The sequence below is a fragment of the Phalangium opilio genome, unplaced genomic scaffold (assembly GCF_054372755.1).
Source record: "Phalangium opilio isolate 3A_F unplaced genomic scaffold, DU_Popi_V2 ptg000082l_1, whole genome shotgun sequence".
NCBI classification, from domain to species: domain Eukaryota; kingdom Metazoa; phylum Arthropoda; class Arachnida; order Opiliones; family Phalangiidae; genus Phalangium; species Phalangium opilio.
In genome coordinates, this window is record NW_028324189.1 from 17,054,901 (window position 1) to 17,078,399 (window position 23,499).

General features: G+C 38.1%; 53 pseudogenes; all 53 read right to left on the bottom strand.

Moving 5' to 3' along the window:
- Positions 1–225: 225 nt before the first annotated feature.
- LOC149653094 (5S ribosomal RNA) lies at positions 226–344 on the bottom strand (annotated as a pseudogene).
- A 585-nt stretch (positions 345–929) lies between these two features.
- Positions 930–1,048, bottom strand: LOC149653095 (5S ribosomal RNA; annotated as a pseudogene).
- A 122-nt stretch (positions 1,049–1,170) lies between these two features.
- Positions 1,171–1,273, bottom strand: LOC149653096 (5S ribosomal RNA; annotated as a pseudogene).
- A 137-nt stretch (positions 1,274–1,410) lies between these two features.
- On the bottom strand, positions 1,411–1,529 carry LOC149653097 (5S ribosomal RNA; annotated as a pseudogene).
- A 361-nt stretch (positions 1,530–1,890) lies between these two features.
- LOC149653098 (5S ribosomal RNA) lies at positions 1,891–2,009 on the bottom strand (annotated as a pseudogene).
- A 361-nt stretch (positions 2,010–2,370) lies between these two features.
- Positions 2,371–2,489, bottom strand: LOC149653099 (5S ribosomal RNA; annotated as a pseudogene).
- A 360-nt stretch (positions 2,490–2,849) lies between these two features.
- On the bottom strand, positions 2,850–2,968 carry LOC149653100 (5S ribosomal RNA; annotated as a pseudogene).
- A 123-nt stretch (positions 2,969–3,091) lies between these two features.
- Positions 3,092–3,194, bottom strand: LOC149653101 (5S ribosomal RNA; annotated as a pseudogene).
- Positions 3,195–3,331: 137 nt separating this feature from the next.
- Positions 3,332–3,450, bottom strand: LOC149653102 (5S ribosomal RNA; annotated as a pseudogene).
- A 123-nt stretch (positions 3,451–3,573) lies between these two features.
- On the bottom strand, positions 3,574–3,676 carry LOC149653103 (5S ribosomal RNA; annotated as a pseudogene).
- A 137-nt stretch (positions 3,677–3,813) lies between these two features.
- LOC149653104 (5S ribosomal RNA) lies at positions 3,814–3,932 on the bottom strand (annotated as a pseudogene).
- A 361-nt stretch (positions 3,933–4,293) lies between these two features.
- On the bottom strand, positions 4,294–4,412 carry LOC149653105 (5S ribosomal RNA; annotated as a pseudogene).
- Positions 4,413–5,012: 600 nt separating this feature from the next.
- On the bottom strand, positions 5,013–5,131 carry LOC149653106 (5S ribosomal RNA; annotated as a pseudogene).
- Positions 5,132–5,493: 362 nt separating this feature from the next.
- LOC149653107 (5S ribosomal RNA) lies at positions 5,494–5,612 on the bottom strand (annotated as a pseudogene).
- Positions 5,613–5,974: 362 nt separating this feature from the next.
- LOC149653108 (5S ribosomal RNA) lies at positions 5,975–6,093 on the bottom strand (annotated as a pseudogene).
- A 362-nt stretch (positions 6,094–6,455) lies between these two features.
- On the bottom strand, positions 6,456–6,574 carry LOC149653109 (5S ribosomal RNA; annotated as a pseudogene).
- A 362-nt stretch (positions 6,575–6,936) lies between these two features.
- LOC149653110 (5S ribosomal RNA) lies at positions 6,937–7,055 on the bottom strand (annotated as a pseudogene).
- Positions 7,056–7,416: 361 nt separating this feature from the next.
- LOC149653111 (5S ribosomal RNA) lies at positions 7,417–7,535 on the bottom strand (annotated as a pseudogene).
- A 361-nt stretch (positions 7,536–7,896) lies between these two features.
- On the bottom strand, positions 7,897–8,015 carry LOC149653112 (5S ribosomal RNA; annotated as a pseudogene).
- A 361-nt stretch (positions 8,016–8,376) lies between these two features.
- Positions 8,377–8,495, bottom strand: LOC149653113 (5S ribosomal RNA; annotated as a pseudogene).
- Positions 8,496–8,617: 122 nt separating this feature from the next.
- On the bottom strand, positions 8,618–8,720 carry LOC149653114 (5S ribosomal RNA; annotated as a pseudogene).
- A 137-nt stretch (positions 8,721–8,857) lies between these two features.
- Positions 8,858–8,976, bottom strand: LOC149653115 (5S ribosomal RNA; annotated as a pseudogene).
- A 362-nt stretch (positions 8,977–9,338) lies between these two features.
- Positions 9,339–9,457, bottom strand: LOC149653116 (5S ribosomal RNA; annotated as a pseudogene).
- A 361-nt stretch (positions 9,458–9,818) lies between these two features.
- On the bottom strand, positions 9,819–9,937 carry LOC149653117 (5S ribosomal RNA; annotated as a pseudogene).
- A 362-nt stretch (positions 9,938–10,299) lies between these two features.
- On the bottom strand, positions 10,300–10,418 carry LOC149653118 (5S ribosomal RNA; annotated as a pseudogene).
- A 122-nt stretch (positions 10,419–10,540) lies between these two features.
- Positions 10,541–10,643, bottom strand: LOC149653119 (5S ribosomal RNA; annotated as a pseudogene).
- Positions 10,644–10,780: 137 nt separating this feature from the next.
- On the bottom strand, positions 10,781–10,899 carry LOC149653120 (5S ribosomal RNA; annotated as a pseudogene).
- A 361-nt stretch (positions 10,900–11,260) lies between these two features.
- Positions 11,261–11,379, bottom strand: LOC149653121 (5S ribosomal RNA; annotated as a pseudogene).
- A 362-nt stretch (positions 11,380–11,741) lies between these two features.
- On the bottom strand, positions 11,742–11,860 carry LOC149653122 (5S ribosomal RNA; annotated as a pseudogene).
- A 362-nt stretch (positions 11,861–12,222) lies between these two features.
- On the bottom strand, positions 12,223–12,341 carry LOC149653123 (5S ribosomal RNA; annotated as a pseudogene).
- Positions 12,342–12,702: 361 nt separating this feature from the next.
- LOC149653124 (5S ribosomal RNA) lies at positions 12,703–12,821 on the bottom strand (annotated as a pseudogene).
- A 361-nt stretch (positions 12,822–13,182) lies between these two features.
- On the bottom strand, positions 13,183–13,301 carry LOC149653125 (5S ribosomal RNA; annotated as a pseudogene).
- Positions 13,302–13,663: 362 nt separating this feature from the next.
- LOC149653126 (5S ribosomal RNA) lies at positions 13,664–13,782 on the bottom strand (annotated as a pseudogene).
- A 362-nt stretch (positions 13,783–14,144) lies between these two features.
- Positions 14,145–14,263, bottom strand: LOC149653127 (5S ribosomal RNA; annotated as a pseudogene).
- Positions 14,264–14,624: 361 nt separating this feature from the next.
- Positions 14,625–14,743, bottom strand: LOC149653128 (5S ribosomal RNA; annotated as a pseudogene).
- A 361-nt stretch (positions 14,744–15,104) lies between these two features.
- On the bottom strand, positions 15,105–15,223 carry LOC149653129 (5S ribosomal RNA; annotated as a pseudogene).
- A 361-nt stretch (positions 15,224–15,584) lies between these two features.
- Positions 15,585–15,703, bottom strand: LOC149653130 (5S ribosomal RNA; annotated as a pseudogene).
- Positions 15,704–16,064: 361 nt separating this feature from the next.
- LOC149653131 (5S ribosomal RNA) lies at positions 16,065–16,183 on the bottom strand (annotated as a pseudogene).
- Positions 16,184–16,545: 362 nt separating this feature from the next.
- On the bottom strand, positions 16,546–16,664 carry LOC149653132 (5S ribosomal RNA; annotated as a pseudogene).
- A 361-nt stretch (positions 16,665–17,025) lies between these two features.
- On the bottom strand, positions 17,026–17,144 carry LOC149653133 (5S ribosomal RNA; annotated as a pseudogene).
- Positions 17,145–17,507: 363 nt separating this feature from the next.
- LOC149653134 (5S ribosomal RNA) lies at positions 17,508–17,626 on the bottom strand (annotated as a pseudogene).
- Positions 17,627–17,987: 361 nt separating this feature from the next.
- On the bottom strand, positions 17,988–18,106 carry LOC149653135 (5S ribosomal RNA; annotated as a pseudogene).
- Positions 18,107–18,467: 361 nt separating this feature from the next.
- Positions 18,468–18,586, bottom strand: LOC149653136 (5S ribosomal RNA; annotated as a pseudogene).
- A 361-nt stretch (positions 18,587–18,947) lies between these two features.
- LOC149653137 (5S ribosomal RNA) lies at positions 18,948–19,066 on the bottom strand (annotated as a pseudogene).
- A 361-nt stretch (positions 19,067–19,427) lies between these two features.
- Positions 19,428–19,546, bottom strand: LOC149653138 (5S ribosomal RNA; annotated as a pseudogene).
- A 361-nt stretch (positions 19,547–19,907) lies between these two features.
- On the bottom strand, positions 19,908–20,026 carry LOC149653139 (5S ribosomal RNA; annotated as a pseudogene).
- Positions 20,027–20,388: 362 nt separating this feature from the next.
- Positions 20,389–20,507, bottom strand: LOC149653140 (5S ribosomal RNA; annotated as a pseudogene).
- Positions 20,508–20,869: 362 nt separating this feature from the next.
- On the bottom strand, positions 20,870–20,988 carry LOC149653141 (5S ribosomal RNA; annotated as a pseudogene).
- Positions 20,989–21,349: 361 nt separating this feature from the next.
- On the bottom strand, positions 21,350–21,468 carry LOC149653142 (5S ribosomal RNA; annotated as a pseudogene).
- A 361-nt stretch (positions 21,469–21,829) lies between these two features.
- On the bottom strand, positions 21,830–21,948 carry LOC149653143 (5S ribosomal RNA; annotated as a pseudogene).
- A 361-nt stretch (positions 21,949–22,309) lies between these two features.
- On the bottom strand, positions 22,310–22,428 carry LOC149653144 (5S ribosomal RNA; annotated as a pseudogene).
- Positions 22,429–22,790: 362 nt separating this feature from the next.
- On the bottom strand, positions 22,791–22,909 carry LOC149653145 (5S ribosomal RNA; annotated as a pseudogene).
- Positions 22,910–23,271: 362 nt separating this feature from the next.
- Positions 23,272–23,390, bottom strand: LOC149653146 (5S ribosomal RNA; annotated as a pseudogene).
- Between the last annotated feature and the right edge of the window lie 109 nt (positions 23,391–23,499).

Sequence of the window (23,499 nt, forward strand, 5' to 3'; positions counted from 1 at the left end):
AGTATTCCCAAGTACTGACTGCGCTCGACGCTGCTAACGTCGGCGATCGGACGAGAACCGGTGTTCTCAGCGTGATATGGCCGTTGCCGAGAGTGCTAGTTAATTATTCGAATTTAAATTAAGTGAGACAAATTAACCTTCATCATTTTAAAACAATAACAAAAAGAAAACATGTTTGCATTTTTCATATCTATTAAAATTTAAAAGAGGAAAAAAAAGTGAAAAAGCCAACGGCACGCAGTGTTCCTAAGTGGTCTCCCTCCCAAGTAGTGACTGCGCTCGACGCTGCTTAACTTCGGTTATCGGACGAGAACCGGTGAATTCAGCGTGATATGGCCGTTGCCGAGAGTGCTAGTTAATAATTTGAATTTAATTAACCTTCATCTTTATAAAACAATAACAAAAAGAAGATATGTTTGCTTTTTTCATATCTGGTGGAATTTGAAAGAGGAAACAAAAGTGAAAAAGCAAACGGCACGCAGTATTCCCAAGTACTGACTGCGCTCGACGCTGCTAACGTCGGCGATCGGACGAGAACCGGTGTTCTCAGCGTGATATGGCCGTTGCCGATAGTGCTAGTTAATAATTTGAATTTAATTAACCTTCATCTTTATAAAACAATAACAAAAAGAAGATATGTTTGCTTTTTTCATATCTGGTGGAATTTGAAAGAGGAAACAAAAGTGAAAAAGCAAACGGCACGCAGTATTCCCAAGTACTGACTGCGCTCGACGCTGCTAACGTCGGCGATCGGACGAGAACCGGTGTTCTCAGCGTGATATGGCCGTTGCCGAGAGTGCTAGTTAATTATTCGAATTTAAATTAAGTGAGACAAATTAACCTTCATCATTTTAAAACAATAACAAAAAGAAAACATGTTTGCATTTTTCATATCTATTAAAATTTAAAAGAGGAAAAAAAAGTGAAAAAGCCAACGGCACGCAGTGTTCCTAAGTGGTCTCCCTCCCAAGTAGTGACTGCGCTCGACGCTGCTTAACTTCGGTTATCGGACGAGAACCGGTGAATTCAGCGTGATATGGCCGTTGCCGAGAGTGCTAGTTAATAATTTGAATTTAATTAACCTTCATCTTTATAAAACAATAACAAAAAGAAGATATGTTTGCTTTTTTCATATCTGGTGGAATTTAAAAGAGGAAACAAAAGTGAAAAAACAAACGGCACGCAGTATTCCCAAGTACTGTATGCGCTCGACGCTGCTTAACTTCGGTGATCGGACGTGAACCGGTGTTTTCAGCGTGATATGGCCGTTACCGAGAGTGCTAGTTAATAATTCGAATTTAAATTAAGTGAGAAAAATTAACCTTCATCATTTTAAAACAATAACAAAAAGAAAACATGTTTGCTTTTTTCATATCTATTAAAATTTAAAAGAGGAAAAAAAAGTGAAAAAGCCAACGGCACGCAGTGTTCCTAAGTGGTCTCCCTCCCAAGTAGTGACTGCGCTCGACGCTGCTTAACTTCGGTTATCGGACGAGAACCGGTGAATTCAGCGTGATATGGCCGTTGCCGAGAGTGCTGGTTAATAATTTGAATTTAATTAACCTTCATCTTTATAAAACAATAACAAAAAGAAGATATGTTTGCTTTTTTCATATCTGGTGGAATTTAAAAGAGGAAACAAAAGTGAAAAAACAAACGGCACGCAGTATTCCCAAGTACTGACTGCGCTCGACGCTGCTAACGTCGGCGATCGGACGAGAACCGGTGTTCTCAGCGTGATATGGCCGTTGCCGAGAGTGCTAGTTAATAATTCGAATTTAAATTAAGTGAGAAAAATTAACCTTCATCATTTTAAAACAATAACAAAAAGAAAACATGTTTGCTTTTTTCATATCTATTAAAATTTAAAAGAGGAAAAAAAAGTGAAAAAGCCAACGGCACGCAGTGTTCCTAAGTGGTCTCCCTCCCAAGTAGTGACTGCGCTCGACGCTGCTTAACTTCGGTTATCGGACGAGAACCGGTGTATTCAGCGTGATATGGCCGTTGCCGAGAATGCTAGTTAATAATTTGAATTTAATTAACTTTCTTCTTTATAAAACAATAACAAAAAGAAGATATGTTTGCTTTTTTCATATCTGGTGGAATTTGAAAGAGGAAACAAAAGTGAAAAAGCAAACGGCACGCAGTATTCCCAAGTACTGACTGCGCTCGACGCTGCTAACGTCTGCGATCGGACGAGAACCGGTGTTCTCAGCGTGATATGGCCGTTGCCGAGAGTGCTAGATAATAATTCGAATTTAAATTAAGTGAGACAAATTAACCTTCATCTTTTTCAAACAATAACAAAAAGAAAATATGTTTGCTTTTTTCATATCTATTGGAATTTAAAAGAGGAAAAAAAATTGAAAAAGCCAACGGCACGCGGTGTTCCTAAGTGGTCGCCCTCCCAACTACTGACTGCGCTCGACGCTGCTTAACTTTGGTTATCGGACGAGAACCGGTGTATTCAGCGTGATATGGCCGTTGCCGATGGTGCTAGTTAATAATTTGAATTTAATTAACCTTCATCTTTATAAAACAATAACAAAAAGAAGATATGTTTGCTTTTTTCATATCTGGTGGAATTTAAAAGAGGAAACAAAAGTGAAAAACAAACGGCACGCAGTATTCCCAAGTACTGTATGCGCTCGACGCTGCTTTACTTCGGTGATCGGACGTGAACCAGTGTTTTCAGCGTGATATGGCCGTTGCCGAGAGTGCTAGTTAATAATTCGAATTTAAATTAAGTGAGACAAATTAACCTTCATCATTTTAAAACAATAACAAAAAGAAAACATGTTTGCTTTTTCATATCTATTAAAATTTAAAAGAGGAAAAAAAAGTGAAAAAGCCAACGGCACGCAGTGTTCCTAAGTGGTCTCCCTCCCAAGTAGTGACTGCGCTCGACGCTGCTTAACTTCGGTTATCGGACGAGAACCGGTGTATTCAGCGTGATATGGCCGTTGCCGAGAGTGCTAGTTAATAATTTGAATTTAATTAACTTTCATCATTATAAAACATTAACAAAAAAGAAGATATGTTTGCTTTTTTCATATCTGGTGGAATTTGAAAGAGGAAACAAAAGTGAAAAAGCCAACGGCACGCAGTATTCCCAAGTACTGTATGCGCTCGACGCTGCTTAACTTCGGTGATCGGACGTGAACCGGTGTTTTCAGCGTGATATGGCCGTTGCCGAGAGTACTAGTTAATAATTCGAATTTAAATTAAGTGAGACAAATTAACCTTCATCATTTTAAAACAATAACAAAAAGAAAACATGTTTGCTTTTTTCATATCTATTAAAATTTAAAAGAGGAAAAAAAAGTGAAAAAGCCAACGGCACGCAGTGTTCCTAAGTGGTCTCCCTCCCAAGTAGTGACTGCGCTCGACGCTGCTTAACTTCGGTTATCGGACGAGAACCGGTGTATTCAGCGTGATATGGCCGTTGCCGAGAGTGCTAGTTAATAATTTGAATTTAATTAACTTTCATCATTATGAAACATTAACAAAAAAGAAGATATGTTTGCTTTTTTCATATCTGGTGGAATTTGAAAGAGGAAACAAAAGTGAAAAAGCCAACGGCACGCAGTATTCCCAAGTACTGTATGCGCTCGACGCTGCTTAACTTCGGTGATCGGACGTGAACCGGTGTTTTCAGCGTGATATGGCCGTTGCCGAGAGTACTAGTTAATAATTCGAATTTAAATTAAGTGAGACAAATTAACCTTCATCATTTTAAAACAATAACAAAAAGAAATCCTGTTTGCTTTTTACATATCTATTAAAATTTAAAAGAGGAAAAAAAAGTGAAAAAACCAACTGCACGCAGTGTTCCTAAGTGGTATCCCTCCCAAGTAATGACTGCGCTCGACGCTGCTTAACTTCGGTTATCGGACGAGAACCGGTGTATTCAGCGTGATATGGCCGTTGCCGAGAATGCTAGTTAATAATTTGAATTTTATTAACTTTCTTCTTTATAAAACAATAACAAAAAGAAGATATGTTTGCTTTTTTCATATCTGGTGGAATTTAAAAGAGGAAACAATAGTGAAAAAGCAAACGGCACGAAGTATTCCCAAGTACTGTATGCGCTCGACGCTGCTTTACTTCGGTGATCGGACGTGAACCGGTGTTTTCAGCGTGATATGGCCGTTGCCGAGAGTGCTAGTTAATAATTCGAATATAAATTAAGTGAGACAAATTAACCTTCATCATTTTAAAACAATAACAAAAAGAAAACGTGTTTGCTTTTTTCATATCTATTAAAATTTAAAAGAGGAAAAAAAAGTGAAAAGCCAACGGCACGCAGTGTTCCTAAGTGGTCTCCCTCCCAAGTAATGACTGCGCTCGACGCTGCTTAGCTTCGGTTATCGGACGAGAATCGGTGTATTCAGCGTGATATGGCCGTTGCCGAGAGTGCTAGTTAATAATTTGAATTTAATTAACTTTCATCTTTATAAAACAATAACAAAAAGAAGATATGTTTGCTTTTTTCATATCTGGTGGAATTTGAAAGAGGAAACAAAAGTGAAAAAGCAAACGGCACGCAGTATTCCCAAGTACTGACTGCGCTCGAAGCTGCTAACGTCGGCGATCGGACGAGAACCGATGTTCTCAGCGTGATATGGCCGTTGCCGAGAGTGCTAGATAATAATTCGAATTTAAATTAAGTGAGACAAATTAACTTTCTTCTTTATAAAACAATAACAAAAAGAAAATATGTTTGCTTTTTTCATATCTGGTGGAATTTAAAAGAGGAAACAAAAGTGAAAAAGCAAACGGCACGCAGTATTCCCAAGTACTGTATGCGCTCGACGCTGCTTTACTTCGGTGATCGGACGTGAACCAGTGTTTTCAGCGTGATATGGCCGTTGCCGAGAGTGCTAGTTAATAATTCGAATTTAAATTAAGTGAGACAAATTAGCCTTCATCATTTTAAAACAATAACAAAAAGAAAACGTGTTTGCTTTTTTCATATCTATTAAAATTTAAAAGAGGAAAAAAAGTGAAAAAGCCAAAGGCACGCAGTGTTCCTAAGTGGTCGCCCTCCCAAGTACTGACTGCGCTCGACGCTGCTTAACTTCGGTTATCGGACGAGAACCGGTGTATTCAGCGTGATATGGCCGCTGCCGAGAGTGCTAGTTAATAATTTGAATTTAATTAACCTTCATCTTTATAAAACAATAACAAAAAGAAGATATGTTTGCTTTTTTCATATCTGGTGGAATTTAAAAGAGGAAACAAAAGTGAAAAAACAAACGGCACGCAGTATTTCCAAGTACTGTATGCGCTCGACGCTGCTTAACTTCGGTGATCGGACGTGAACCGGTGTTTACAGCGTGATATGGCCGTTGCCGAGAGTGCTAGTTAATAATTCGAATTTAAATTAAGTGAGACAAATTAACCTTCATCATTTTAAAACAATAACAAAAAGAAAACATGTTTGCTTTTTTCATATCTATTAAAATTTAAAAGAGGAAAAAAAAGTGAAAAAGCCAACGGCACGCAGTGTTCCTAAGTGGTCTCCCTCCCAAGTAGTGACTGCGCTCGACGCTGCTTAACTTCGGTTATCGGACGAGAACTGGTGTATTCAGCGTGATATGGCCGTTGCCGAGAGTGCTAGTTAATAATTTGAATTTAATTAACTTTCATCATTATAAAACATTAACAAAAAAGAAGATATGTTTGCTTTTTTCATATCTGGTGGAATTTGAAAGAGGAAACAAAAGTGAAAAAGCAAACGGCACGCAGTATTCCCAAGTACTGACTGCGCTCGACGCTGCTAACGTCGGCGATCGGACGAGAACCGGTGTTCTCAGCGTGATATGGCCGTTGCCGAGAGTGCTAGTTAATAATTCGAATTTAAATTAAGTGAGACACATTAACCTTCATCATTTTAAAACAATAACAAAAAGAAAACATGTTTGCTTTTTTCATATCTATTAAAATTTAAAAGAGGAAAAAAAAGTGAAAAAGCCAACGGCACGCAGTGTTCCTAAGTGGTCTCCCTCCCAAGTAGTGACTGCGCTCGACGCTGCTTAACTTCGGTTATCGGACGAGAACCGGTGAATTCAGCGTGATATGGCCATTGCCGAGAGTGCTAGTTAATAATTTGAATTTAATTAACCTTCATCTTTATAAAACAATAACAAAAAGAAGATATGTTTGCTTTTTTCATATCTGGTGGAATTTAAAAGAGGAAACAAAAGTGAAAAAACAAACGGCACGCAGTATTCCCAAGTACTGTATGCGCTCGACGCTGCATAACTTCGGTGATCGGAAGTGAACCGGTGTTTTCATCGTGATATGGCCGTTGCCGAGAGTGCTAGTTAATAATTCGAATTTAAATTAAGTGAGACAAATTAACCTTCATCTTTTTCAAACAATAACAAAAAGAAAATATGTTTGCTTTTTTCATATCTATTAAAATTTAAAAGAGGAAAAAAAAGTGAAAAAGCCAACGGCACGCAGTGTTCCTAAGTGGTCTCCCTCCCAAGTAGTGACTGCGCTCGACGCTGCTTAACTTCGGTTATCGGACGAGAACCGGTGAATTCAGCGTGATATGGCCGTTGCCGAGAGTGCTAGTTAATAATTTGAATTTAATTAACCTTCATCTTTATAAAACAATAACAAAAAGAAGATATGTTTGCTTTTTTCATATCTGGTGGAATTTAAAAGAGGAAACAAAAGTGAAAAAACAAACGGCACGCAATATTCCCAAGTACTGTATGCGCTCGACGCTGCATAACTTCGGTGATCGGAAGTGAACCGGTGTTTTCATCGTGATATGGCCGTTGCCGAGAGTGCTAGTTAATAATTCGAATTTAAATTAAGTGAGACAAATTAACCTTCATCTTTTTCAAACAATAACAAAAAGAAAATATGTTTGCTTTTTTCATATCTATTGGAATTTAAAAGAGGAAAAAAAAGTGAAAAAGCTAACGGCACGCAGTGTTCCTAAGTGGTCGCCCTCCCAAGTACTGACTGCGCTCGACGCTGCTTAACTTTGGTTATCGGACGAGAACCGATGTATTCAGCGTGATATGGCCGTTGCCGATAGTGCTAGTTAATAATTTGAATTTAACTAAACTTCATCTTTATAAAACAATAACAAAAAGAAGATATGTTTGCTTTTTTCATATCTGGTGGAATTTAAAAGAGGAAACAAAAGTGAAAAAACAAACGGCACGCAGTATTCCCAAGTACTGTATGCGCTCGACGCTGCTTAACTTCGGTGATCGGACGTGAACCGGTGTTTTCAGCGTGATATGGCCGTTGCCGAGAGTGCTAGTTAATAATTCGAATTTAAATTAAGTGAGACAAATTAACCTTCATCATTTTAAAACAATAACAAAAAGAAAACATGTTTGCTTTTTCATATCTATTAAAATTTAAAAGAGGAAAAAAAAGTGAAAAAGCCAACGGCACGCAGTGTTCCTAAGTGGTCTCCCTCCCAAGGAGTGACTGCGCTCGACGCTGCTTAACTTCGGTTATCGGACGAGAATCGGTGTATTCAGCGTGATATGGCCGTTGCCGAGAGTGCTAGTTAATAATTTGAATTTAATTAACTTTCTTCTTTATGTAACAATAACAAAAAGAAGATATGTTTGCTTTTTTCATATCTGGTGGAATTTGAAAGAGGAAACAAAAGTGAAAAAGCAAACGGCACGCAGTATTCCCAAGTACTGACTGCGCTCGACGCTGCTAACGTCGGCGATCGGACGAGAACCGGTGTTCTCAGCGTGATATGGCCGTTGCCGAGAGTGCTAGTTAATAATTCGAATTTAAGTTAAGTGAGACAAATTAACCTTCATCAATTTAAAACAATAACAAAAAGAAAACATGTTTGCTTTTTTCATATCTATTAAAATTTAAAAGAGGAAAAAAAAGTGAAAAAGCCAACGGCACGCAGTGTTCCTAAGTGGTCTCCCTCCCAAGTAGTGACTGCGCTCGACGCTGCTTAACTTCGGTTATCGGACGAGAACCGGTGAATTCAGCCTGATATGGCCGTTGCCGAGAGTGCTAGTTAATAATTTGAATTTAATTAACCTTCATCTTTATAAAACAATAACAAAAAGAAGATATGTTTGCTTTTTTCATATCTGGTGGAATTTAAAAGAGGAAACAAAAGTGAAAAAACAAACGGCACGCAGTATTCCCAAGTACTGTATGCGCTCGACGCTGCATAACTTCGGTGATCGGAAGTGAACCGGTGTTTTCATCGTGATATGGCCGTTGCCGAGAGTGCTAGTTAATAATTCGAATTTAAATTAAGTGAGACAAATTAACCTTCATCTTTTTCAAACAATAACAAAAAGAAAATATGTTTGCTTTTTTCATATCTATTGGAATTTAAAAGAGGAAAAAAAGTGAAAAAGCTAACGGCACGCAGTGTTCCTAAGTGGTCGCCCTCCCAAGTACTGACTGCGCTCGACGCTGCTTAACTTTGGTTATCGGACGAGAACCGGTGTATTCAGCGTGATATGGCCGTTGCCGATAGTGCTAGTTAATGATTTGAATTTAATTAACCTTCATCTTTATAAAACAATAACAAAAAGAAGATATGTTTGCTTTTTTCATATCTGGTGGAATTTAAAAGAGGAAACAAAAGTGAAAAAACAAACGGCACGCAGTATTCCCAAGTACTGTATGCGCTCGACGCTGCTTAACTTCGGTGATCGGACGTGAACCGGTGTTTTCAGCGTGATATGGCCGTTGCTGAGAGTGCTAGTTAATAATTCGAATTTAAATTAAGTGAGACAAATTAACCTTCATCATTTTAAAACAATAACAAAAAGAAAACATGTTTGCTTTTTTCATATCTATTAAAATTTAAAAGAGGAAAAAAAAGTGAAAAAGCCAACGGCACGCAGTGTTCCTAAGTGGTCTCCCTCCCAAGTAGCGACTGCGCTTGACGCTGCTTAACTTCGGTTATCGGACGAGAACCGGTGAATTCAGCGTGATATGGCCGTTGCCGAGAGTGCTAGTTAATAATTTGAATTTAATTAACCTTCATCTTTATAAAACAATAACAAAAAGAAGATATGTTTGCTTTTTTCATATCTGGTGGAATTTAAAAGAGGAAACAAAAGTGAAATAACAAACGGCACGCAGTATTCCCAAGTACTGTATGCGCTCGACGCTGCATAACTTCGGTGATCGGAAGTGAACCGGTGTTTTCATCGTGATATGGCCGTTGCCGAGAGTGCTAGTTAATAATTCGAATTTAATTTAAGTGAGACAAATTAACCTTCATCATTTTAAAACAATAACAAAAAGAAAACATGTTTGCTTTTTTCATATCTATTAAAATTTAAAAGAGGAAAAAAAAGTGAAAAAGCCAACGGCACGCAGTGTTCCTAAGTGGTCTCCCTCCCAAGTAGCGACTGCGCTTGACGCTGCTTAACTTCGGTTATCGGACGAGAACCGGTGAATTCAGCGTGATATGGCCGTTGCCGAGAGTGCTAGTTAATAATTTGAATTTAATTAACCTTCATCTTTATAAAACAATAACAAAAAGAAGATATGTTTGCTTTTTTCATATCTGGTGGAATTTAAAAGAGGAAACAAAAGTGAAATAACAAACGGCACGCAGTATTCCCAAGTACTGTATGCGCTCGACGCTGCATAACTTCGGTGATCGGAAGTGAACCGGTGTTTTCATCGTGATATGGCCGTTGCCGAGAGTGCTAGTTAATAATTCGAATTTAATTTAAGTGAGACAAATTAACCTTCATCATTTTAAAACAATAACAAAAAGAAAACATGTTTGCTTTTTTCATATCTATTAAAATTTAAAAGAGGAAAAAAAGTGAAAAAGCCAACGGCACGCAGTGTTCCTAAGTGGTCTCCCTCCCAAGTAATGACTGCGCTCGACGCTGCTTAACTTCGGTTATCGGACGAGAACCGGTGAATTCAGCGTGATATGGCCGTTGCCGAGAGTGCTAGTTAATAATTTGAATTTAATTAACCTTCATCTTTATAAAACAATAACAAAAAGAAGATATGTTTGCTTTTTTCATATCTGGTGGAATTTAAAAGAGGAAACAAAAGTGAAAAAACAAACGGCACGCAGTATTCCCAAGTACTGTATGCGCTCGACGCTGCATAACTTCGGTGATCGGAAGTGAACCGGTGTTTTCATCGTGATATGGCCGTTGCCGAGAGTGCTAGTTAATAATTCGAATTTAAATTAAGTGAGACAAATTAACCTTCATCTTTTTCAAACAATAACAAAAAGAAAATATGTTTGCTTTTTTCATATCTATTGGAATTTAAAAGAGGAAAAAAAAGTGAACAAGCTAACGGCACGCAGTGTTCCTAAGTGGTCGCCCTCCCAAGTACTGACTGCGCTCGACGCTGCTTAACTTTGGTTATCGGACGAGAACCGGTGTATTCAGCGTGATATGGCCGTTGCCGATAGTGCTAGTTAATAATTTGAATTTAATTAACCTTCATCTTTATAAAACAATAACAAAAAGAAGATATGTTTGCTTTTTTCATATCTGGTGGAATTTAAAAGAGGAAACAAAAGTGAAAAAACAAACGGCACGCAGTATTCCCAAGTACTGTATGCGCTCGACGCTGCTTAACTTCGGTGATCGGACGTGAACCGGTGTTTTCAGCGTGATATGGCCGTTGCTGAGAGTGCTAGTTAATAATTCGAATTTAAATTAAGTGAGACAAATTAACCTTCATCATTTTAAAACAATAACAAAAAGAAAACATGTTTGCTTTTTTCATATCTATTAAAATTTAAAAGAGGAAAAAAAAGTGAAAAAGCCAACGGCACGCAGTGTTCCTAAGTGGTCTCCCTCCCAAGTAGCGACTGCGCTTGACGCTGCTTAACTTCGGTTATCGGACGAGAACCGGTGAATTCAGCGTGATATGGCCGTTGCCGAGAGTGCTAGTTAATAATTTGAATTTAATTAACCTTCATCTTTATAAAACAATAACAAAAAGAAGATATGTTTGCTTTTTTCATATCTGGTGGAATTTAAAAGAGGAAACAAAAGTGAAATAACAAACGGCACGCAGTATTCCCAAGTACTGTATGCGCTCGACGCTGCATAACTTCGGTGATCGGAAGTGAACCGGTGTTTTCATCGTGATATGGCCGTTGCCGAGAGTGCTAGTTAATAATTCGAATTTAATTTAAGTGAGACAAATTAACCTTCATCATTTTAAAACAATAACAAAAAGAAAACATGTTTGCTTTTTTCATATCTATTAAAATTTAAAAGAGGAAAAAAAGTGAAAAAGCCAACGGCACGCAGTGTTCCTAAGTGGTCTCCCTCCCAAGTAATGACTGCGCTCGACGCTGCTTAACTTCGGTTATCGGACGAGAACCGGTGAATTCAGCGTGATATGGCCGTTGCCGAGAGTGCTAGTTAATAATTTGAATTTAATTAACCTTCATCTTTATAAAACAATAACAAAAAGAAGATATGTTTGCTTTTTTCATATCTGGTGGAATTTAAAAGAGGAAACAAAAGTGAAAAAACAAACGGCACGCAGTATTCCCAAGTACTGTATGCGCTCGACGCTGCATAACTTCGGTGATCGGAAGTGAACCGGTGTTTTCATCGTGATATGGCCGTTGCCGAGAGTGCTAGTTAATAATTCGAATTTAAATTAAGTGAGACAAATTAACCTTCATCTTTTTCAAACAATAACAAAAAGAAAATATGTTTGCTTTTTTCATATCTATTGGAATTTAAAAGAGGAAAAAAAAGTGAACAAGCTAACGGCACGCAGTGTTCCTAAGTGGTCTCCCTCCCAAGTACTGACTGCGCTCGACGCTGCTTAACTTTGGTTATCGGACGAGAACCGGTGTATTCAGCGTGATATGGCCGTTGCCGATAGTGCTAGTTAATAATTTGAATTTAATTAACCTTCATCTTTATAAAACAATAACAAAAAGAAGATATGTTTGCTTTTTGCATATCTGGTGGAATTTAAAAGAGGAAACAAAAGTGAAAAAACAAACGGCACGCAGTATTCCCAAGTACTGTATGCGCTCGACGCTGCTTAACTTCGGTGATCGGACGTGAACCGGTGTTTTCAGCGTGATATGGCCGTTGCCGAGAGTGCTAGTTAATAATTCGAATTTAAATTATGTGAGACAAATTAACCTTCATCATTTTAAAACAATAACAAAAAGAAAACATGTTTGCTTTTTTCATATCTATTAAAATTTAAAAGAGGAAAAAAAAGTGAAAAAGCCAACGGCACGCAGTGTTCCTAAGTGGACTCCCTCCCAAGTAGTGACTGCGCTCGACGCTGCTTAACTTCGGTTATCGGACGAGAACCGGTGAATTCAGCGTAATATGGCCGTTGCCGAGAGTGCTAGTTAATAATTTGAATTTAATTAACCTTCATCTTTATAAAACAATAACAAAAAGAAGATATGTTTGCTTTTTTCATATCTGGTGGAATTTAAAAGAGGAAACAAAAGTGAAAAAACAAACGGCACGCAGTATTCACAAGTACTGACTGCGCTCGACGCTGCTAACGTCGGCGATCGGACGAGAACCGGTGTTCTCAGCGTGATATGGCCGTTGCCGAGAGTGGTAGTTAATAATTCGAATTTAAATTAAGTGAGACAAATTAACCTTCATCATTTTAAAACAATAACAAAAAGAAAACATGTTTGCTTTTTTCATATCTATTAAAATTTAAAAGAGGAAAAAAAAGTGAAAAAGCCAACGGCACGCAGTGTTCCTAAGTGGTCTCCCTCCCAAGTAGTGACTGCGCTCGACGCTGCTTAACTTCGGTTATCGGACGAGAACCGGTGAATTCAGCGTGATATGGCCGTTGCCGAGAGTGCTAGTTAATAATTTGAATTTAATTAACCTTCATCTTTATAAAACAATAACAAAAAGAAGATATGTTTGCTTTTTTCATATCTGGTGGAATTTAAAAGAGGAAACAAAAGTGAAAAAACAAACGGCACGCAGTATTCCCAAGTACTGTATGCGCTCGACGCTGCATAACTTCGGTGATCGGAAGTGAACCGGTGTTTTCATCGTGATATGGCCGTTGCCGAGAGTGCTAGTTAATAATTCGAATTTAAATTAAGTGAGACAAATTAACCTTCATCTTTTTCAAACAATAACAAAAAGAAAATATGTTTGCTTTTTTCATATCTATTGGAATTTAAAAGAGGAAAAAAAGTGAAAAAGCTAACGGCACGCAGTGTTCCTAAGTGGTCGCCCTCCCAAGTACTGACTGCGCTCGACGCTGCTTAACTTTGGTTATCGGACGAGAACCGGTGTATTCAGTGTGATATGGCCGTTGCCGATAGTGCTAGTTAATAATTTGAATTTAATTAACCTTCATCTTTATAAAACAATAACAAAAAGAAGATATGTTTGCTTTTTTCATATCTGGTGGAATTTAAAAGAGGAAACAAAAGTGAAAAAACAAACGGCACGCAGTATTCCCAAGTACTGTATGCGCTCGACGCTGCTTAACTTCGGTGATCGGACGTGAACCGGTGTTTTCAGCGTGATATGGCCGTTGCCGAGAGTGCTAGTTAATAGTTCGAATTTAAATTAAGTGAGACAAATTAACCTTCATCATTTTAAAACAATAACAAAAAGAAAACATGTTTGCTTTTTTCATATCTATTAAAATTTAAAAGAGGAAAAAAAAGTGAAAAATCCAACGGCACGCAGTGTTCCTAAGTGGTCTCCCTCCCAAGTAGCGACTGCGCTTGACGCTGCTTAACTTCGGTTATCGGACGAGAACCGGTGAATTCAGCGTGATATGGCCGTTGCCGAGAGTGCTAGTTAATAATTTGAATTTAATTAACCTTCATCTTTATAAAACAATAACAAAAAGAAGATATGTTTGCTTTTTTCATATCTGGTGGAATTTAAAAGAGGAAACAAAAGTGAAAAAACAAACGGCACGCAGTATTCCCAAGTACTGTATGCGCTCGACGCTGCTTAACTTCGGTGATCGGACGTGAACCGGTGTTTTCAGCGTGATATGGCCGTTGCCGAGAGTGCTAGTTAATAATTCGAATTTAAATTAAGTGAGACAAATTAACCTTCATCATTTTAAAACAATAACAAAAAGAAAACATGTTTGCTTTTTTCATATCTATTAAAATTTAAAAGAGGAAAAAAAAGTGAAAAAGCCAACGGCACGCAGTGTTCCTAAGTGGTCTCCCTCCCAAGTAGCGACTGCGCTTGACGCTGCTTAACTTCGGTTATCGGACGAGAACCGGTGAATTCAGCGTGATATGGCCGTTGCCGAGAGTGCTAGTTAATAATTTGAATTTAATTAACCTTCATCTTTATAAAACAATAACAAAAAGAAGATATGTTTGCTTTTTTCATATCTGGTGGAATTTATAAGAGGAAACAAAAGTGAAAAAACAAACGGCACGCAGTATTCCCAAGTACTGTATGCGCTCGACGCTGCATAACTTCGGTGATCGGAAGTGAACCGGTGTTTTCATCGTGATATGGCCGTTGCCGAGAGTGCTAGTTAATAATTCGAATTTAATTTAAGTGAGACAAATTAACCTTCATCATTTTAAAACAATAACAAAAAGAAAACATGTTTGCTTTTTTCATATCTATTAAAATTTAAAAGAGGAAAAAAAGTGAAAAAGCCAACGGCACGCAGTGTTCCTAAGTGGTCTCCCTCCCAAGTAATGACTGCGCTCGACGCTGCTTAACTTCGGTTATCGGACGAGAACCGGTGTATTCAGCGTGATATGGCCGTTGCCGAGAATGCTAGTTAATAATTTGAATTTAATTAACTTTCTTCTTTATAAAACAATAACAAAAAGGAGATATGTTTGCTTTTTTCATATCTGGTGGAATTTGAAAGAGGAAACAAAAGTGAAAAAGCAAACGGCACGCAGTATTCCCAAGTACTGACTGCGCTCGACGCTGCTAACGTCGGCGATCGGACGAGAACCGTTGTTCTCAGCGTGATATGGCCGTTGCCGAGAGTGCTAGATAATAATTCGAATTTAAATTAAGTGAGACAAATTAACTTTCTTCTTTATAAAACAATAACAAAAAGAAAATATGTTTGCTTTTTTCATATCTGGTGGAATTTAAAAGAGGAAACAAAAGTGAAAAAGCAAACGGCACGCAGTGTTCCTAAGTGGTCGCCCTCCCAAGTACTGACTGCGCTCGACGCTGCTTAACTTTGGTTATCGGACGAGAACCGGTGTATTCAGCGTGATATGGCCGTTGCCGAGAGTGCTAGTTAATAATTTGAATTTAATTAACTTTCATCTTTATAAAACAATAACAAAAAGAAGATATGTTTGCTTTTTTCATATCTGGTGGAATTTGAAAGAGGAAACAAAAGTGAAAAAGCAAACGGCACGCAGTATTCCCAAGTACTGACTGCGCTCGACGCTGCTAACGTCGGCGATCGGACGAGAACCGGTGTTCTCAGCGTGATATGGCCGTTGCCGAGAGTGCTAGTTAATAATTTGAATTTAAATTATGTGAGACAAATTAACCTTCATCATTTTAAAACAATAACAAAAAGAAAACATGTTTGCTTTTTTCATATCTATTAAAATTTAAAAGAGGAAAAAAAAGTGAAAAAGCCAACGGCACGCAGTGTTCCTAAGTGGACTCCCTCCCAAGTAGTGACTGCGCTCGACGCTGCTTAACTTCGGTTATCGGACGAGAACCGGTGAATTCAGCGTAATATGGCCGTTGCCGAGAGTGCTAGTTAATAATTTGAATTTAATTAACCTTCATCTTTATAAAACAATAACAAAAAGAAGATATGTTTGCTTTTTTCATATCTGGTGGAATTTAAAAGAGGAAACAAAAGTGAAAAAACAAACGGCACGCAGTATTCACAAGTACTGACTGCGCTCGACGCTGCTAACGTCGGCGATCGGACGAGAACCGGTGTTCTCAGCGTGATATGGCCGTTGCCGAGAGTGCTAGATAATAATTCGAATTTAAATTAAGTGAGACAAATTAACCTTCATCTTTTTCAAACAATAACAAAAAGAAAATATGTTTGCTTTTTTCATATCTATTGGAATTTAAAAGAGGAAAAAAAAGTGAAAAAGCTAACCGCACGCAGTGTTCCTAAGTGGTCGCCCTCCCAAGTACTGACTGCGCTCGACGCTGCTTAACTTTGGTTATCGGACGAGAACCGGTGTATTCAGCGTGATATGGCCGTTGCCGAGAGTGCTAGTTAATAATTTGAATTTAATTAACCTTCATCTTTATAAAACAATAACAAAAAGAAGATATGTTTGCTTTTTTCATATCTGGTGGAATTTAAAAGAGGAAACAAAAGTGAAAAAACAAACGGCACGCAGTATTCCCAAGTACTGTATGCGCTCGACGCTGCTTAACTTCGGTGATCGGACGTGAACCGGTGTTTTCAGCGTGATATGGCCGTTGCCGAGAGTGCTAGTTAATAATTCGAATTTAAATTAAGTGAGACAAATTAACCTTCATCATTTTAAAACAATAACAAAATGAAAACCTGTTTGCTTTTTACATATCTATTAAAATTTAAAAGAGGAAAATAAAGTGAAAAAGCCAACGGCACGCAGTGTTCCTAAGTTGTCTCCCTCCCAAGTAATGACTGCGCTCGACGCTGCTTAACTTCGGTTATCGGACGAGAACCGGTGTATTCAGCGTGATATGGCCGTTGCCGAGAATGCTAGTTAATAATTTGAATTTAATTAGCTTTCTTCTTTATAAAACAATAAGAAAAAGAAGATATGTTTGCTTTTTTCATATCTGGTGGAATTTGAAAGAGGAAACAAAAGTGAAAAAGCAAACGGCACGCAGTATTCCCAAGTACTGACTGCGCTCGACGCTGCTATCGTCGGCGATCGGACGAGAACCGGTGTTCTCAGCGTGATATGGCCGTTGCCGAGAGTGCTAGTTAATAATTCGAATTTAAATTAAGTGAGACAAATTAACCTTCATCATTTTAAAACAATAACAAAAAGAAAACATGTTTGCTTTTTTCATATCTATAAAAATTTAAAAGAGGAAAAAAAAGTGAAAAAGCCAACGGCACGCAGTGTTCCTAAGTGGTCTCCCTCCCAAGTAGTGACTGCGCTCGACGCTGCTTAACTTCGGTTATCGGACGAGAACCGGTGAATTCAGCGTGATATGGCCGTTGCCGAGAGTGCTAGTTAATAATTTGAATTTAATTAACCTTCATCTTTATAAAACAATAACAAAAAGAAGATATGTTTGCTTTTTTCATATCTGGTGGAATTTAAAAAGAGGAAACAAAAGTGAAAAAACAAACGGCACGCAGTATTCCCAAGTACTGTATGCGCTCGACGCTGCTTAACTTCGGTGATCGGACGTGAACCGGTGTTTTCAGCGTGATATGGCCGTTGCCGAGAGTGCTAGTTAATAATTCGAATTTAAATTATGTGAGACAAATTAACCTTCATCATTTTAAAACAATAACAAAAAGAAAACATGTTTGCTTTTTTCATATCTATTAAAATTTAAAAGAGGAAAAAAAAGTGAAAAAGCCAACGGCACGCAGTGTTCCTAAGTGGACTCCCTCCCAAGTAGTGACTGCGCTCGACGCTGCTTAACTTCGGTTATCGGACGAGAACCGGTGAATTCAGCGTGATATGGCCGTTGCCGAGAGTGCTAGTTAATAATTTGAATTTAATTAACCTTCATCTTTATAAAACAATAACAAAAAGAAGATATGTTTGCTTTTTTCATATCTGGTGGAATTTGAAAGAGGAAACAGAAGTGAAAAAGCAAACGGCACGCAATATTCCCAAGTACTGACTGCGCTCGACGCTGCTATCGTCGGCGATCGGACGAGAACCGGTGTTCTCAGCGTGATATGGCCGTTGCCGAGAGTGCTAGTTAATAATTCGAATTTAAATTAAGTGAGACAAATTAACCTTCATCATTTTAAAACAATAACAAAAAGAAAACATGTTTGCTTTTTTCATATCTATAAAAATTTAAAAGAGGAAAAAAAAGTGAAAAAGCCAACGGCACGCAGTGTTCCTAAGTGGTCTCCCTCCCAAGTAGTGACTGCGCTCGACGCTGCTTAACTTCGGTTATCGGACGAGAACCGGTGAATTCAGCGTGATATGGCCGTTGCCGAGAGTGCTAGTTAATAATTTGAATTTAATTAACCTTCATCTTTATAAAACAATAACAAAAAGAAGATATGTTTGCTTTTTTCATATCTGGTGGAATTTAAAAGAGGAAACAAAAGTGAAAAAACAAACGGCACGCAGTATTCCCAAGTACTGTATGCGCTCGACGCTGCTTAACTTCGGTGATCGGACGTGAACCGGTGTTTTCAGCGTGATATGGCCGTTGCCGAGAGTGCTAGTTAATAATTCGAATTTAAATTATGTGAGACAAATTAACCTTCATCATTTTAAAACAATAACAAAAAGAAAACATGTTTGCTTTTTTCATATCTATTAAAATTTAAAAGAGGAAAAAAAGTGAAAAAGCCAACGGCACGCAGTGTTCCTAAGTGGTCTCCCTCCCAAGTAATGACTGCGCTCGACGCTGCTTAACTTCGGTTAGCGGACGAGAACCGGTGTATTCAGCGTGATATGGCCGTTGCCGAGAATGCTAGTTAATAATTTGAATTTAATTAACTTTCTTCTTTATAAAACAATAACAAAAAGGAGATATGTTTGCTTTTTTCATATCTGGTGGAATTTAAAAGAGGAAACAAAAGTGAAAAAACAAACGGCACGCAGTATTCCCAAGTACTGTATGCGCTCGACGCTGCATAACTTCGGTGATCGGAAGTGAACCGGTGTTTTCATCGTGATATGGCCGTTGCCGAGAGTGCTGGTTAATAATTCGAATTTAATTTAAGTGAGACAAATTAACCTTCATCATTTTAAAACAATAACAAAAAGAAAACATGTTTGCTTTTTTCATATCTATTAAAATTTAAAAGAGGAAAAAAAGTGAAAAAGCCAACGGCACGCAGTGTTCCTAAGTGGTCTCCCTCCCAAGTAATGACTGCGCTCGACGCTGCTTAACTTCGGTTATCGGACGAGAACCGGTGTATTCAGCGTGATATGGCCGTTGCCGAGAATGCTAGTTAATAATTTGAATTTAATTAACTTTCTTCTTTATAAAACAATAACAAAAAGGAGATATGTTTGCTTTTTTCATATCTGGTGGAATTTGAAAGAGGAAACAAAAGTGAAAAAGCAAACGGCACGCAGTATTCCCAAGTACTGACTGCGCTCGACGCTGCTAACGTCGGCGATCGGACGAGAACCGGTGTTCTCAGCGTGATATGGCCGTTGCCGAGAGTGCTAGATAATAATTCGAATTTAAATTAAGTGAGACAAATTAACTTTCTTCTTTATAAAACAATAACAAAAAGAAAATATGTTTGCTTTTTTCATATCTGGTGGAATTTAAAAGAGGAAACAAAAGTGAAAAAGCAAACGGGACGCAGTGTTCCTAAGTGGTCGCCCTCCCAAGTACTGACTGCGCTCGACGCTGCTTAACTTTGGTTATCGGACGAGAACCGGTGTATTCAGCGTGATATGGCCGTTGCCGAGAGTGCTAAATAATAATTTGAATTTAATTAACTTTCATCTTTATAAAACAATAACAAAAAGAAGATATGTTTGCTTTTTTCATATCTGGTGGAATTTGAAAGAGGAAACAAAAGTGAAAAAGCAAACGGCACGCAGTATTCCCAAGTACTGACTGCGCTCGACGCTGCTAACGTCGGCGATCGGACGAGAACCGGTGTTCTCAGCGTGATATGGCCGTTGCCGAGAGTGCTAGTTAATAATTCGAATTTAAATTAAGTGAGACAAATTAACCTTCATCATTTTAAAACAATAACAAAAAGAAAACATGTTTGCTTTTTTCATATCTATTAAAATTTAAAAGAGGAAAAAAAAGTGAAAAAGCCAACGGCACGCAGTGTTCCTAAGTGGTCTCCCTCCCAAGTAGTGACTGCGCTCGACGCTGCTTAACTTCGGTTATCGGACGAGAACCGGTGAATTCAGCGTGATATGGCCGTTGCCGAGAGTGCTAGTTAATAATCTGAATTTAATTAACCTTCATCTTTATAAAACAATAACAAAAAGAAGATATGTTTGCTTTTTTCATATCTGGTGGAATTTAAAAGAGGAAACAAAAGTGAAAAAACAAACGGCACGCAGTATTCCCAAGTACTGTATGCGCTCGACGCTGCATAACTTCGGTGATCGGAAGTGAACCGGTGTTTTCATCGTGATATGGCCGTTGCCGAGAGTGCTAGTTAATAATTCGAATTTAAATTAAGTGAGACAAATTAACCTTCATCTTTTTCAAACAATAACAAAAAGAAAATATGTTTGCTTTTTTCATATCTATTGGAATTTAAAAGAGGAAAAAAAAGTGAAAAAGCTAACGGCACGCAGTGTTCCTAAGTGGTCGCCCTCCCAAGTACTGACTGCGCTCGACGCTGCTTAACTTTGGTTATCGGACGAGAACCGGTGTATTCAGCGTGATATGGCCGTTGCCGATAGTGCTAGTTAATAATTTGAATTTAATTAACCTTCATCTTTATAAAACAATAACAAAAAGAAGATATGTTTGCTTTTTTCATATCTGGTGGAATTTAAAAGAGGAAACAAAAGTGAAAAAACAAACGGCACGCAGTATTCCCAAGTACTGTATGCCCTCGACGCTGCTTAACTTCGGTGATCGGACGTGAACCGGTGTTTTCAGCGTGATATGGCCGTTGCCGAGAGTGCTAGTTAATAATTCGAATTTAAATTAAGTGAGACAAATTAACCTTCATCATTTTAAAACAATAACAAAAAGAAAACATTTTTGCTTTTTTCATATCTATTAAAATTTAAAAGAGGAAAAAAAAGTGAAAAAGCCAACGGCACGCAGTGTTCCTAAGTGGTCTCCCTCCCAAGTAGTGACTGCGCTCGACGCTGCTTAACTTCGGTTATCGGACGAGAACCGGTGAATTCAGCGTGATATGGCCGTTGCCGAGAGTGCTAGTTAATAATTTGAATTTAATTAACCTTCATCTTTATAAAACAATAACAAAAAGAAGATATGTTTGCTTTTTTCATATCTGGTGGAATTTAAAAGAGGAAACAAAAGTGAAAAAACAAACGGCACGCAGTATTCCCAAGTACTGTATGCGCTCGACGCTGCATAACTTCGGTGATCGGAAGTGAACCGGTGTTTTCATCGTGATATGGCCGTTGCCGAGAGTGCTAGTTAATAATTCGAATTTAATTTAAGTGAGACAAATTAACCTTCATCATTTTAAAACAATAACAAAAAGAAAACATGTTTGCTTTTTTCATATCTATTAAAATTTAAAAGAGGAAAAAAAGTGAAAAAGCCAACGGCACGCAGTGTTCCTAAGTGGTCTCCCTCCCAAGTAATGACTGCGCTCGACGCTGCTTAACTTCGGTTATCGGACGAGAACCGGTGTATTCAGCGTGATATGGCCGTTGCCGAGAATGCTAGTTAATAATTTGAATTTAATTAACTTTCTTCTTTATAAAACAATAACAAAAAGGAGATATGTTTGCTTTTTTCATATCTGGTGGAATTTGAAAGAGGAAACAAAAGTGAAAAAGCAAACGGCACGCAGTATTCCCAAGTACTGACTGCGCTCGACGCTGCTAACGTCGGCGATCGGACGAGAACCGGTGTTCTCAGCGTGATATGGCCGTTGCCGAGAGTGCTAGATAATAATTCGAATTTAAATTAAGTGAGACAAATTAACTTTCTTCTTTATAAAACAATAACAAAAAGAAAATATGTTTGCTTTTTTCATATCTGGTGGAATTTAAAAGAGGAAACAAAAGTGAAAAAGCAAACGGGACGCAGTGTTCCTAAGTGGTCGCCCTCCCAAGTACTGACTGCGCTCGACGCTGCTTAACTTTGGTTATCGGACGAGAACCGGTGTATTCAGCGTGATATGGCCGTTGCCGAGAGTGCTAAATAATAATTTGAATTTAATTAACTTTCATCTTTATAAAACAATAACAAAAAGAAGATATGTTTGCTTTTTTCATATCTGGTGGAATTTGAAAGAGGAAACAAAAGTGAAAAAGCAAACGGCACGCAGTATTCCCAAGTACTGACTGCGCTCGACGCTGCTAACGTCGGCGATCGGACGAGAACCGGTGTTCTCAGCGTGATATGGCCGTTGCCGAGAGTGCTAGTTAATAATTCGAATTTAAATTAAGTGAGACAAATTAACCTTCATCATTTTAAAACAATAACAAAAAGAAAACATGTTTGCTTTTTTCATATCTATTAAAATTTAAAAGAGGAAAAAAAAGTGAAAAAGCCAACGGCACGCAGTGTTCCTAAGTGGTCTCCCTCCCAAGTAGTGACTGCGCTCGACGCTGCTTAACTTCGGTTATCGGACGAGAACCGGTGAATTCAGCGTGATATGGCCGTTGCCGAGAGTGCTAGTTAATAATCTGAATTTAATTAACCTTCATCTTTATAAAACAATAACAAAAAGAAGATATGTTTGCTTTTTTCATATCTGGTGGAATTTAAAAGAGGAAACAAAAGTGAAAAAACAAACGGCACGCAGTATTCCCAAGTACTGTATGCGCTCGACGCTGCATAACTTCGGTGATCGGAAGTGAACCGGTGTTTTCATCGTGATATGGCCGTTGCCGAGAGTGCTAGTTAATAATTCGAATTTAAATTAAGTGAGACAAATTAACCTTCATCTTTTTCAAACAATAACAAAAAGAAAATATGTTTGCTTTTTTCATATCTATTGGAATTTAAAAGAGGAAAAAAAAGTGAAAAAGCTAACGGCACGCAGTGTTCCTAAGTGGTCGCCCTCCCAAGTACTGACTGCGCTCGACGCTGCTTAACTTTGGTTATCGGACGAGAACCGGTGTATTCAGCGTGATATGGCCGTTGCCGATAGTGCTAGTTAATAATTTGAATTTAATTAACCTTCATCTTTATAAAACAATAACAAAAAGAAGATATGTTTGCTTTTTTCATATCTGGTGGAATTTAAAAGAGGAAACAAAAGTGAAAAAACAAACGGCACGCAGTATTCCCAAGTACTGTATGCCCTCGACGCTGCTTAACTTCGGTGATCGGACGTGAACCGGTGTTTTCAGCGTGATATGGCCGTTGCCGAGAGTGCTAGTTAATAATTCGAATTTAAATTAAGTGAGACAAATTAACCTTCATCATTTTAAAACAATAACAAAAAGAAAACATTTTTGCTTTTTTCATATCTATTAAAATTTAAAAGAGGAAAAAAAAGTGAAAAAGCCAACGGCACGCAGTGTTCCTAAGTGGTCTCCCTCCCAAGTAGTGACTGCGCTCGACGCTGCTTAACTTCGGTTATCGGACGAGAACCGGTGAATTCAGCGTGATATGGCCGTTGCCGAGAGTGCTAGTTAATAATTTGAATTTAATTAACCTTCATCTTTATAAAACAATAACAAAAAGAAGATATGTTTGCTTTTTTCATATCTGGTGGAATTTAAAAGAGGAA